This window comes from Phyllobates terribilis, unplaced genomic scaffold (genome assembly GCF_046119375.1).
Source record: "Phyllobates terribilis strain yellow unplaced genomic scaffold, ASM4611937v1 Scaffold_12__6_contigs__length_324123572, whole genome shotgun sequence".
Lineage (NCBI taxonomy): Eukaryota > Metazoa > Chordata > Amphibia > Anura > Dendrobatidae > Phyllobates > Phyllobates terribilis.
The window spans coordinates 152,692,711-152,703,397 of NW_027362772.1; positions in this window are offsets into that span (position 1 = coordinate 152,692,711).

The following is a 10,687-nucleotide window of genomic DNA, read 5'->3' on the forward strand; positions in this document are numbered from 1 at the left end:
TCAGAATTGCACCTTGCAATGCGGAGAAATTACTGTTTGTGCATTTACAATATTCATTGATTTTTGCCATTGAAAAACATCATGTTATTCATATACCAGAAATGTTTGAAGCTACTGACTGAATGAAAAGAGCTGGCATCTCACTGTCTTTGAATCTTCTTTATCATGCTAAGAGGAGCAGGAAAAAGCAAAAAATTTCAGAATTGCACCTTGCAATGTGGAGAAATTACTGTTTGTGCATTTACAATATTCATTGATTTTTGCCATTGAAAAACGTCCAGAAATGTTTGAAGCTACTGACTGAATGAAAGGAGCTGGCATCTCACTCTCTTTGAATCTTCTTTATCATGCTAAGAGGAGCAGGAAAAAGCAAAAAATTTCAGAATTGCACCTTGCAATGCAGAGAAATTACTGTTTGTGCATTTACAATATTCATTGATTTTTGCCATTGAAAAACATCATGTTATTCATATACCAGAAATGTTTGAAGCTACTGACTGAATGAAAAGAGCTGGCATCTCACTGTCTTTGAATCTTCTTTATCATGCTAAGAGGAGCAGGAAAAAGCAAAAAATTTCAGAATTGCACCTTGCAATGTGGAGAAATTACTGTTTGTGCATTTACAATATTCATTGATTTTTGCCATTGAAAAACGTCCAGAAATGTTTGAAGCTACAGACTGAATGAAAGGAGCTGGCATCTCACTCTCTTTGAATCTTCTTTATCATGCTAAGAGGAGCAGGAAAAAGCAAAAAATTTCAGAATTGCACCTTGCAATGCGGAGAAATTACTGTTTGTGCATTTACAATATTCATTGATTTTTGCCATTGAAAAACATCATGTTATTCATATACCAGAAATGTTTGAAGCTACTGACTGAATGAAAAGAGCTGGCATCTCACTCTCTTTGAATCTTCTTTATCATGCTAAGAGGAGCAGGAAAAAGCAAAAAATTTCAGAATTGCACCTTGCAATGTGGAGAAATTACTGTTTGTGCATTTACAATATTCATTGATTTTTGCCTTTGAAAAACGTCCAGAAATGTTTGAAGCTACTGACTGAATGAAAGGAGCTGGCATCTCACTCTCTTTGAATCTTCTTTATCATGCTAAGAGGAGCAGGAAAAAGCAAAAAATTTCAGAATTGCACCTTGCAATGCGGAGAAATTACTGTTTGTGCATTTACAATATTCATTGATTTTTGCCATTGAAAAACATCATGTTATTCATATACCAGAAATGTTTGAAGCTACTGACTGAATGAAAAGAGCTGGCATCTCACTCTCTTTGAATTTTCTTTATCATGCTAAGAGGAGCAGGAAAAAGCAAAAAATTTCAGAATTGCACCTTGCAATGTGGAGAAATTACTGTTTGTGCATTTACAATATTCATTGATTTTTGCCTTTGAAAAACATCCAGAAATGTTTGAAGCTACTGACTGAATGAAAGGAGCTGGCATCTCACTCTCTTTGAATCTTCTTTATCATGCTAAGAGGAGCAGGAAAAAGCAAAAAATTTCAGAATTGCACCTTGCAATGCGGAGAAATTACTGTTTGTGCATTTACAATATTCATTGATTTTTGCCATTGAAAAACATCATGTTATTCATATACCAGAAATGTTTGAAGCTACTGACTGAATGAAAAGAGCTGGCATCTCACTCTCTTTGAATCTTCTTTATCATGCTAAGAGGAGCAGGAAAAAGCAAAAAATTTCAGAATTGCACCTTGCAATGTGGAGAAATTACTGTTTGTGCATTTACAATATTCATTGATTTTTGCCTTTGAAAAACGTCCAGAAATGTTTGAAGCTACTGACTGAATGAAAGGAGCTGGCATCTCACTCTCTTTGAATCGTCTTTATCATGCTAAGAGGAGCAGGAAAAAGCAAAAAATTTCAGAATTGCACCTTGCAATGCGGAGAAATTACTGTTTGTGCATTTACAATATTCATTGATTTTTGCCATTGAAAAACATCATGTTATATATATACCAGAAATGTTTGAAGCTACTGACTGAATGAAAAGAGCTGGCATCTCACTCTCTTTGAATCTTCTTTATCATGCTAAGAGGAGCAGGAAAAAGCAAAAAAATTCAGAATTGCACCTTGCAATGTGGAGAAATTACTTTTTGTGCATTTACAATATTCATTGATTTTTGCCATTGAAAAACGTCCAGAAATGTTTGAAGCTACTGACTGAATGAAAGGAGCTGGCATCTCACTCTCTTTGAATCTTCTTTATCATGCTAAGAGGAGCAGGAAAAAGCAAAAAAATTCAGAATTGCACCTTGCAATGTGGAGAAATTACTTTTTGTGCATTTACAATATTCATTGATTTTTGCCATTGAAAAACGTCCAGAAATGTTTGAAGCTACTGACTGAATGAAAGGAGCTGGCATCTCACTCTCTTTGAATCTTCTTCATCATGCTAAGAGGAGCAGGAAAAAGCAAAAAATTTCAGAATTGCACCTTGCAATGCGGAGAAATTACTGTTTGTGCATTTACAATATTCATTGATTTTTGCCATTGAAAAACATCATGTTATTCATATACCAGAAATGTTTGAAGCTACTGACTGAATGAAAAGAGCTGGCATCTCAATCTCTTTGAATCTTCTTTATCATGCTAAGAGGAGCAGGAAAAAGCAAAAAATTTCAGAATTGCACCTTGCAATGTAGAGAAATTACTGTTTGTGCATTTACAATATTCATTGATTTTTGCCTTTGAAAAACGTCCAGAAATGTTTGAAGCTACTGACTGAATGAAAGGAGCTGGCATCTCACTCTCTTTGAATCTTCTTTATCATGCTAAGAGGAGCAGGAAAAAGCAAAAAATTTCAGAATTGCACCTTGCAATGCGGAGAAATTACTGTTTGTGCATTTACAATATTCATTGATTTTTGCCATTGAAAAACATTATGTTATTCATATACCAGAAATGTTTGAAGCTACTGACTGAATGAAAAGAGCTGGCATCTCACTCTCTTTGAATCTTCTTTATCATGCTAAGAGGAGCAGGAAAAAGCAAAAAATTTCAGAATTGCACCTTGCAATGTGGAGAAATTACTGTTTGTGCATTTACAATATTCATTGATTTTTGCCTTTGAAAAACATCCAGAAATGTTTGAAGCTACTGACTGAATGAAAGTAGCTGGCATCTCACTCTCTTTGAATCTTCTTTATCATGCTAAGAGGAGCAGGAAAAAGCAAAAAATTTCAGAATTGCACCTTGCAATGCGGAGAAATTACTGTTTGTGCATTTACAATATTCATTGATTTTTGTCATTGAAAAACATCATGTTATTCATATACCAGAAATGTTTGAAGCTACTGACTGAATGAAAAGAGCTGGCATCTCACTCTCTTTGAATCTTCTTTATCATGCTAAGAGGAGCAGGAAAAAGCAAAAAATTTCAGAATTGCACCTTGCAATGTGGAGAAATTACTGTTTGTGCATTTACAATATTCATTGATTTTTGCCTTTGAAAAACGTCCAGAAATGTTTGAAGCTACTGACTGAATGAAATGAGCTGGCATCTCACTCTCTTTGAATCGTCTTTATCATGCTAAGAGGAGCAGGAAAAAGCAAAAAATTTCAGAATTGCACCTTGCAATGCGGAGAAATTACTGTTTGTGCATTTACAATATTCATTGATTTTTGCCATTGAAAAACATCATGTTATTCATATACCAGAAATGTTTGAAGCTACTGACTGAATGAAAAGAGCTGGCATCTCACTCTCTTTGAATCTTCTTTATCATGCTAAGAGGAGCAGGAAAAGGCAAAAAAATTCAGAATTGCACCTTGCAATGTGGAGAAATTACTGTTTGTGCATTTACAATATTCATTGATTTTTGCCATTGAAAAACGTCCAGAAATGTTTGAAGCTACTGACTGAATGAAAGGAGCTGGCATCTCACTCTCTTTGAATCTTCTTTATCATGCTAAGAGGAGCAGGAAAAAGCAAAAAATTTCAGAATTGCACCTTGCAATGCGGAGAAATTACTGTTTGTGCATTTACAATATTCATTGATTTTTGCCATTGAAAAATATCATGTTATTCATATACCAGAAATGTTTGAAGCTACTGACTGAATGAAAAGAGCTGGCATCTCACTCTCTTTGAATCTTCTTTATCATGCTAAGAGGAGCAGGAAAAAGCAAAAAATTTCAGAATTGCACCTTGCAATGTGGAGAAATTACTGTTTGTGCATTTACAATATCCATTGATTTTTGCCATTGAAAAACGTCCAGAAATGTTTGAAGCTACTGACTGAATGAAAGGAGCTGGCATCTCACTCTCTTTGAATCTTCTTTATCATGCTAAGAGGAGCAGGAAAAAGCAAAAAATTTCAGAATTGCACCTTGCAATGCGGAGAAATTACTGTTTGTGCATTTACAATATTCATTGATTTTTGCCATTGAAAAACATCATGTTATTCATATACCAGAAATGTTTGAAGCTACTGACTGAATGAAAAGAGCTGGCATCTCACTCTCTTTGAATCTTCTTTATCATGCTAAGAGGAGCAGGAAAAAGCAAAAAATTTCAGAATTGCACCTTGCAATGTGGAGAAATTACTGTTTGTGCATTTACAATATTCATTGATTTTTGCCTTTGAAAAACATCCAGAAATGTTTGAAGCTACTGACTGAATGAAAGGAGCTGGCATCTCACTCTCTTTGAATCTTCTTTATCATGCTAAGAGGAGCAGGAAAAAGCAAAAAATTTCAGAATTGCACCTTGCAATGCGGAGAAATTACTGTTTGTGCATTTACAATATTCATTGATTTTTGCCATTGAAAAACATCATGTTATTCATATACCAGAAATGTTTGAAGCTACTGACTGAATGAAAAGAGCTGGCATCTCACTCTCTTTGAATCTTCTTTATCATGCTAAGAGGAGCAGGAAAAAGCAAAAAATTTCAGAATTGCACCTTGCAATGTGGAGAAATTACTGTTTGTGCATTTACAATATTCATTGATTTTTGCCTTTGAAAAACGTCCAGAAATGTTTGAAGCTACTGACTGAATGAAAGGAGCTGGCATCTCACTCTCTTTGAATCGTCTTTATCATGCTAAGAGGAGCAGGAAAAAGCAAAAAATTTCAGAATTGCACCTTGCAATGCGGAGAAATTACTGTTTGTGCATTTACAATATTCATTCATTTTTGCCATTGAAAAACATCATGTTATTCATATACCAGAAATGTTTGAAGCTACTGACTGAATGAAAAGAGCTGGCATCTCACTCTCTTTGAATCTTCTTTATCATGCTAAGAGGAGCAGGAAAAAGCAAAAAAATTCAGAATTGCACCTTGCAATGTGGAGAAATTACTTTTTGTGCATTTACAATATTCATTGATTTTTGCCATTGAAAAACGTCCAGAAATGTTTGAAGCTACTGACTGAATGAAAGGAGCTGGCATCTCACTCTCTTTGAATCTTCTTTATCATGCTAAGAGGAGCAGGAAAAAGCAAAAAATTTCAGAATTGCACCTTGCAATGCAGAGAAATTACTGCTTGTGCATTTACAATATTCATTGATTTTTGCCATTGAAAAACATCATGTTATTCATATACCAGAAATGTTTGAAGCTACTGACTGAATGAAAAGAGCTGGCATCTCACTCTCTTTGAATCTTCTTTATCATGCTAAGAGGAGCAGGAAAAATCAAAAAATTTCAGAATTGCACCTTGCAATGTGGAGAAATTACTGTTTGTGCATTTACAATATTCATTGATTTTTGCCATTGAAAAACGTCCAGAAATGTTTGAAGCTACTGACTGAATGAAAGGAGCTGGCATCTCACTCTCTTTGAATCTTCTTTATCATGCTAAGAGGAGCAGGAAAAAGCAAAAAATTTCAGAATTGCACCTTGCAATGCGGAGAAATTACTGTTTGTGCATTTACAATATTCATTGATTTTTGCCATTGAAAAATATCATGTTATTCATATACCAGAAATGTTTGAAGCTACTGACTGAATGAAAAGAGCTGGCATCTCACTCTCTTTGAATCTTCTTTATCATGCTAAGAGGAGCAGGACAAAGCAAAAAATTTCAGAATTGCACCTTGCAATGTGGAGAAATTACTGTTTGTGCATTTACAATATCCATTGATTTTTGCCATTGAAAAACGTCCAGAAATGTTTGAAGCTACTGACTGAATGAAAGGAGCTGGCATCTCACTCTCTTTGAATCTTCTTTATCATGCTAAGAGGAGCAGGAAAAAGCAAAAAATTTCAGAATTGCACCTTGCAATGCGGAGAAATTACTGTTTGTGCATTTACAATATTCATTGATTTTTGCCATTGAAAAACGTCCAGAAATGTTTGAAGCTACTGACTGAATGAAAGGAGCTGGCATCTCATTCTCTTTGAATCTTCTTTATCATGCTAAGAGGAGCAGGAAAAAGCAAAAAATTTCAGAATTGCACCTTGCAATGCGGAGAAATTACTGTTTGTGCATTTACAATATTCATTGATTTTTGCCATTGAAAAACATCATGTTATTCATATACCAGAAATGTTTGAAGCTACTGACTGAATGAAAAGAGCTGGCATCTCACTCTCTTTGAATCTTCTTTATCATGCTAAGAGGAGCAGGAAAAAGCAAAAAATTTCAGAATTGCACCTTGCAATGTGGAGAAATTACTGTTTGTGCATTTACAATATTCATTGATTTTTGCCATTGAAAAACATCCAGAAATGTTTGAAGCTACTGACTGAATGAAAGGAGCTGGCATCTCACTCTCTTTGAATCTTCTTTATCATGCTAAGAGGAGCAGGAAAAAGCAAAAAATTTCAGAATTGCACCTTGCAATGCTGAGAAATTACTGTTTGTGCATTTACAATATTCATTGATTTTTGCCATTGAAAAACATCATGTTATTCATATACCAGAAATGTTTGAAGCTACTGACTGAGTGAAAAGAGCTGGCATCTCACTCTCTTTGAATCTTCTTTATCATGCTAAGAGGAGCAGGAAAAAGCAAAAAATTTCAGAATTGCACCTTGCAATGCGGAGAAATTACTGTTTGTGCATTTACAATATTCATTGATTTTTGCCATTGAAAAATATCATGTTATTCATATACCAGAAATGTTTGAAGCTACTGACTGAATGAAAAGAGCTGGCATCTCACTCTCTTTGAATCTTCTTTATCATGCTAAGAGGAGCAGGAAAAAGCAAAAAATTTCAGAATTGCACCTTGCAATGTGGAGAAATTACTGTTTGTGCATTTACAATATCCATTGATTTTTGCCATTGAAAAACGTCCAGAAATGTTTGAACCTACTGACTGAATGAAAGGAGCTGGCATCTCACTCTCTTTGAATCTTCTTTATCATGCTAAGAGGAGCAGGAAAAAGCAAAAAATTTCAGAATTGCACCTTGCAATGCGGAGAAATTACTGTTTGTGCATTTACAATATTCATTGATTTTTGCCATTGAAAAACATCATGTTATTCATATACCAGAAATGTTTGAAGCTACTGACTGAATGAAAAGAGCTGGTATCTCACTATCTTTGAATCTTCTTTATCATGCTAAGAGGAGCAAGAAAAAGCAAAAAATTTCAGAATTGCACCTTGCAATGTGGAGAAATTACTGTTTGTGCATTTACAATATTCATTGATTTTTGCCATTGAAAAACGTCCAGAAATGTTTGAAGCTACTGACTGAATGAAAGGAGCTGGCATCTCATTCTCTTTGAATCTTCTTTATCATGCTAAGAGGAGCAGGAAAAAGCAAAAAATTTCAGAATTGCACCTTGCAATGCGGAGAAATTACTGTTTGTGCATTTACAATATTCATTGATTTTTGCCATTGAAAAACATCATGTTATTCATATACCAGAAATGTTTGAAGCTACTGACTGAATGAAAAGAGCTGGCATCTCACTCTCTTTGAATCTTCTTTATCATGCTAAGAGGAGCAGGAAAAAGCAAAAAATTTCAGAATTGCACCTTGCAATGTGGAGAAATTACTGTTTGTGCATTTACAATATTCATTGATTTTTGCCATTGAAAAACATCCAGAAATGTTTGAAGCTACTGACTGAATGAAAGGAGCTGGCATCTCACTCTCTTTGAATCTTCTTTATCATGCTAAGAGGAGCAGGAAAAAGCAAAAAATTTCAGAATTGCACCTTGCAATCCTGAGAAATTACTGTTTGTGCATTTACAATATTCATTGATTTTTGCCATTGAAAAACATCATGTTATTCATATACCAGAAATGTTTGAAGCTACTGACTGAATGAAAAGAGCTGGCATCTCACTCTCTTTGAATCTTCTTTATCATGCTAAGAGGAGCAGGAAAAAGCAAAAAATTTCAGAATTGCACCTTGCAATGCGGAGAAATTACTGTTTGTGCATTTACAATATTCATTGATTTTTGCCATTGAAAAATATCATGTTATTCATATACCAGAAATGTTTGAAGCTACTGACTGAATGAAAAGAGCTGGCATCTCACTCTCTTTGAATCTTCTTTATCATGCTAAGAGGAGCAGGAAAAAGCAAAAAATTTCAGAATTGCACCTTGCAATGTGGAGAAATTACTGTTTGTGCATTTACAATATCCATTGATTTTTGCCATTGAAAAACGTCCAGAAATGTTTGAACCTACTGACTGAATGAAAGGAGCTGGCATCTCACTCTCTTTGAATCTTCTTTATCATGCTAAGAGGAGCAGGAAAAAGCAAAAAATTTCAGAATTGCACCTTGCAATGCGGAGAAATTACTGTTTGTGCATTTACAATATTCATTGATTTTTGCCATTGAAAAATATCATGTTATTCATATACCAGAAATGTTTGAAGCTACTGACTGAATGAAAAGAGCTGGCATCTCACTCTCTTTGAATCTTCTTTATCATGCTAAGAGGAGCAGGAAAAAGCAAAAAATTTCAGAATTGCACCTTGCAATGTGGAGAAATTACTGTTTGTGCATTTACAATATCCATTGATTTTTGCCATTGAAAAACGTCAAGAAATGTTTGAAGCTACTGACTGAATGAAAGGAGCTGGCATCTCACTCTCTTTGAATCTTCTTTATCATGCTAAGAGGAGCAGGAAAAAGCAAAAAATTTCAGAATTGCACCTTGCAATGCGGAGAAATTACTGTTTGTGCATTTACAATATTCATTGATTTTTGCCATTGAAAAACATCATGTTATTCATATACCAGAAATGTTTGAAGCTACTGACTGAATGAAAAGAGCTGGCATCTCACTATCTTTGAATCTTCTTTATCATGCTAAGAGGAGCAGGAAAAAGCAAAAAATTTCAGAATTGCACCTTGCAATGTGGAGAAATTACTGTTTGTGCATTTACAATATTCATTGATTTTTGCCATTGAAAAACGTCCAGAAATGTTTGAAGCTACTGACTGAATGAAAGGAGCTGGCATCTCATTCTCTTTGAATCTTCTTTATCATGCTAAGAGGAGCAGGAAAAAGCAAAAAATTTCAGAATTGCACCTTGCAATGCGGAGAAATTACTGTTTGTGCATTTACAATATTCATTGATTTTTGCCATTGAAAAACATCATGTTATTCATATACCAGAAATGTTTGAAGCTACTGACTGAATGAAAAGAGCTGGCATCTCACTCTCTTTGAATCTTCTTTATCATGCTAAGAGGAGCAGGAAAAAGCAAAAAATTTCAGAATTGCACCTTGCAATGTGGAGAAATTACTGTTTGTGCATTTACAATATTCATTGATTTTTGCCATTGAAAAACATCCAGAAATGTTTGAAGCTACTGACTGAATGAAAGGAGCTGGCATCTCACTCTCTTTGAATCTTCTTTATCATGCTAAGAGGAGCAGGAAAAAGCAAAAAATTTCAGAATTGCACCTTGCAATGCTGAGAAATTACTGTTTGTGCATTTACAATATTCATTGATTTTTGCCATTGAAAAACATCATGTTATTCATATACCAGAAATGTTTGAAGCTACTGACTGAATGAAAAGAGCTGGCATCTCACTCTCTTTGAATCTTCTTTATCATGCTAAGAGGAGCAGGAAAAAGCAAAAAATTTCAGAATTGCACCTTGCAATGTGGAGAAATTACTGTTTGTGCATTTACAATATTCATTGATTTTTGCCATTGAAAAACGTCCAGAAATGTTTGAAGCTACTGACTGAATGAAAGGAGCTGGCATCTCACTCTCTTTGAATCTTCTTTATCATGCTAAGAGGAGCAGGAAAAAGCAAAAAATTTCAGAATTGCACCTTGCAATGCGGAGAAATTACTGTTTGTGCATTTACAATATTCATTGATTTTTGCCATTGAAAAACATCATGTTATTCATATACCAGAAATGTTTGAAGCTACTGACTGAATGAAAAGAGCTGGCATCTCACTCTCTTTGAATCTTCTTTATCATGCTAAGAGGAGCAGGAAAAAGCAAAAAATTTCAGAATTGCACCTTGCAATGTGGAGAAATTACTGTTTGTGCATTTACAATATCCATTGATTTTTGCCATTGAAAAACGTCCAGAAATGTTTGAAGCTACTGACTGAATGAAAGGAGCTGGCATCTCACTCTCTTTGAATCTTCTTTATCATGCTAAGAGGAGCAGGAAAAAGCAAAAAATTTCAGAATTGCACCTTGCAATGCGGAGAAATTACTGTTTGTGCATTTACAATATTCATTGATCTTTGCCATTGAAA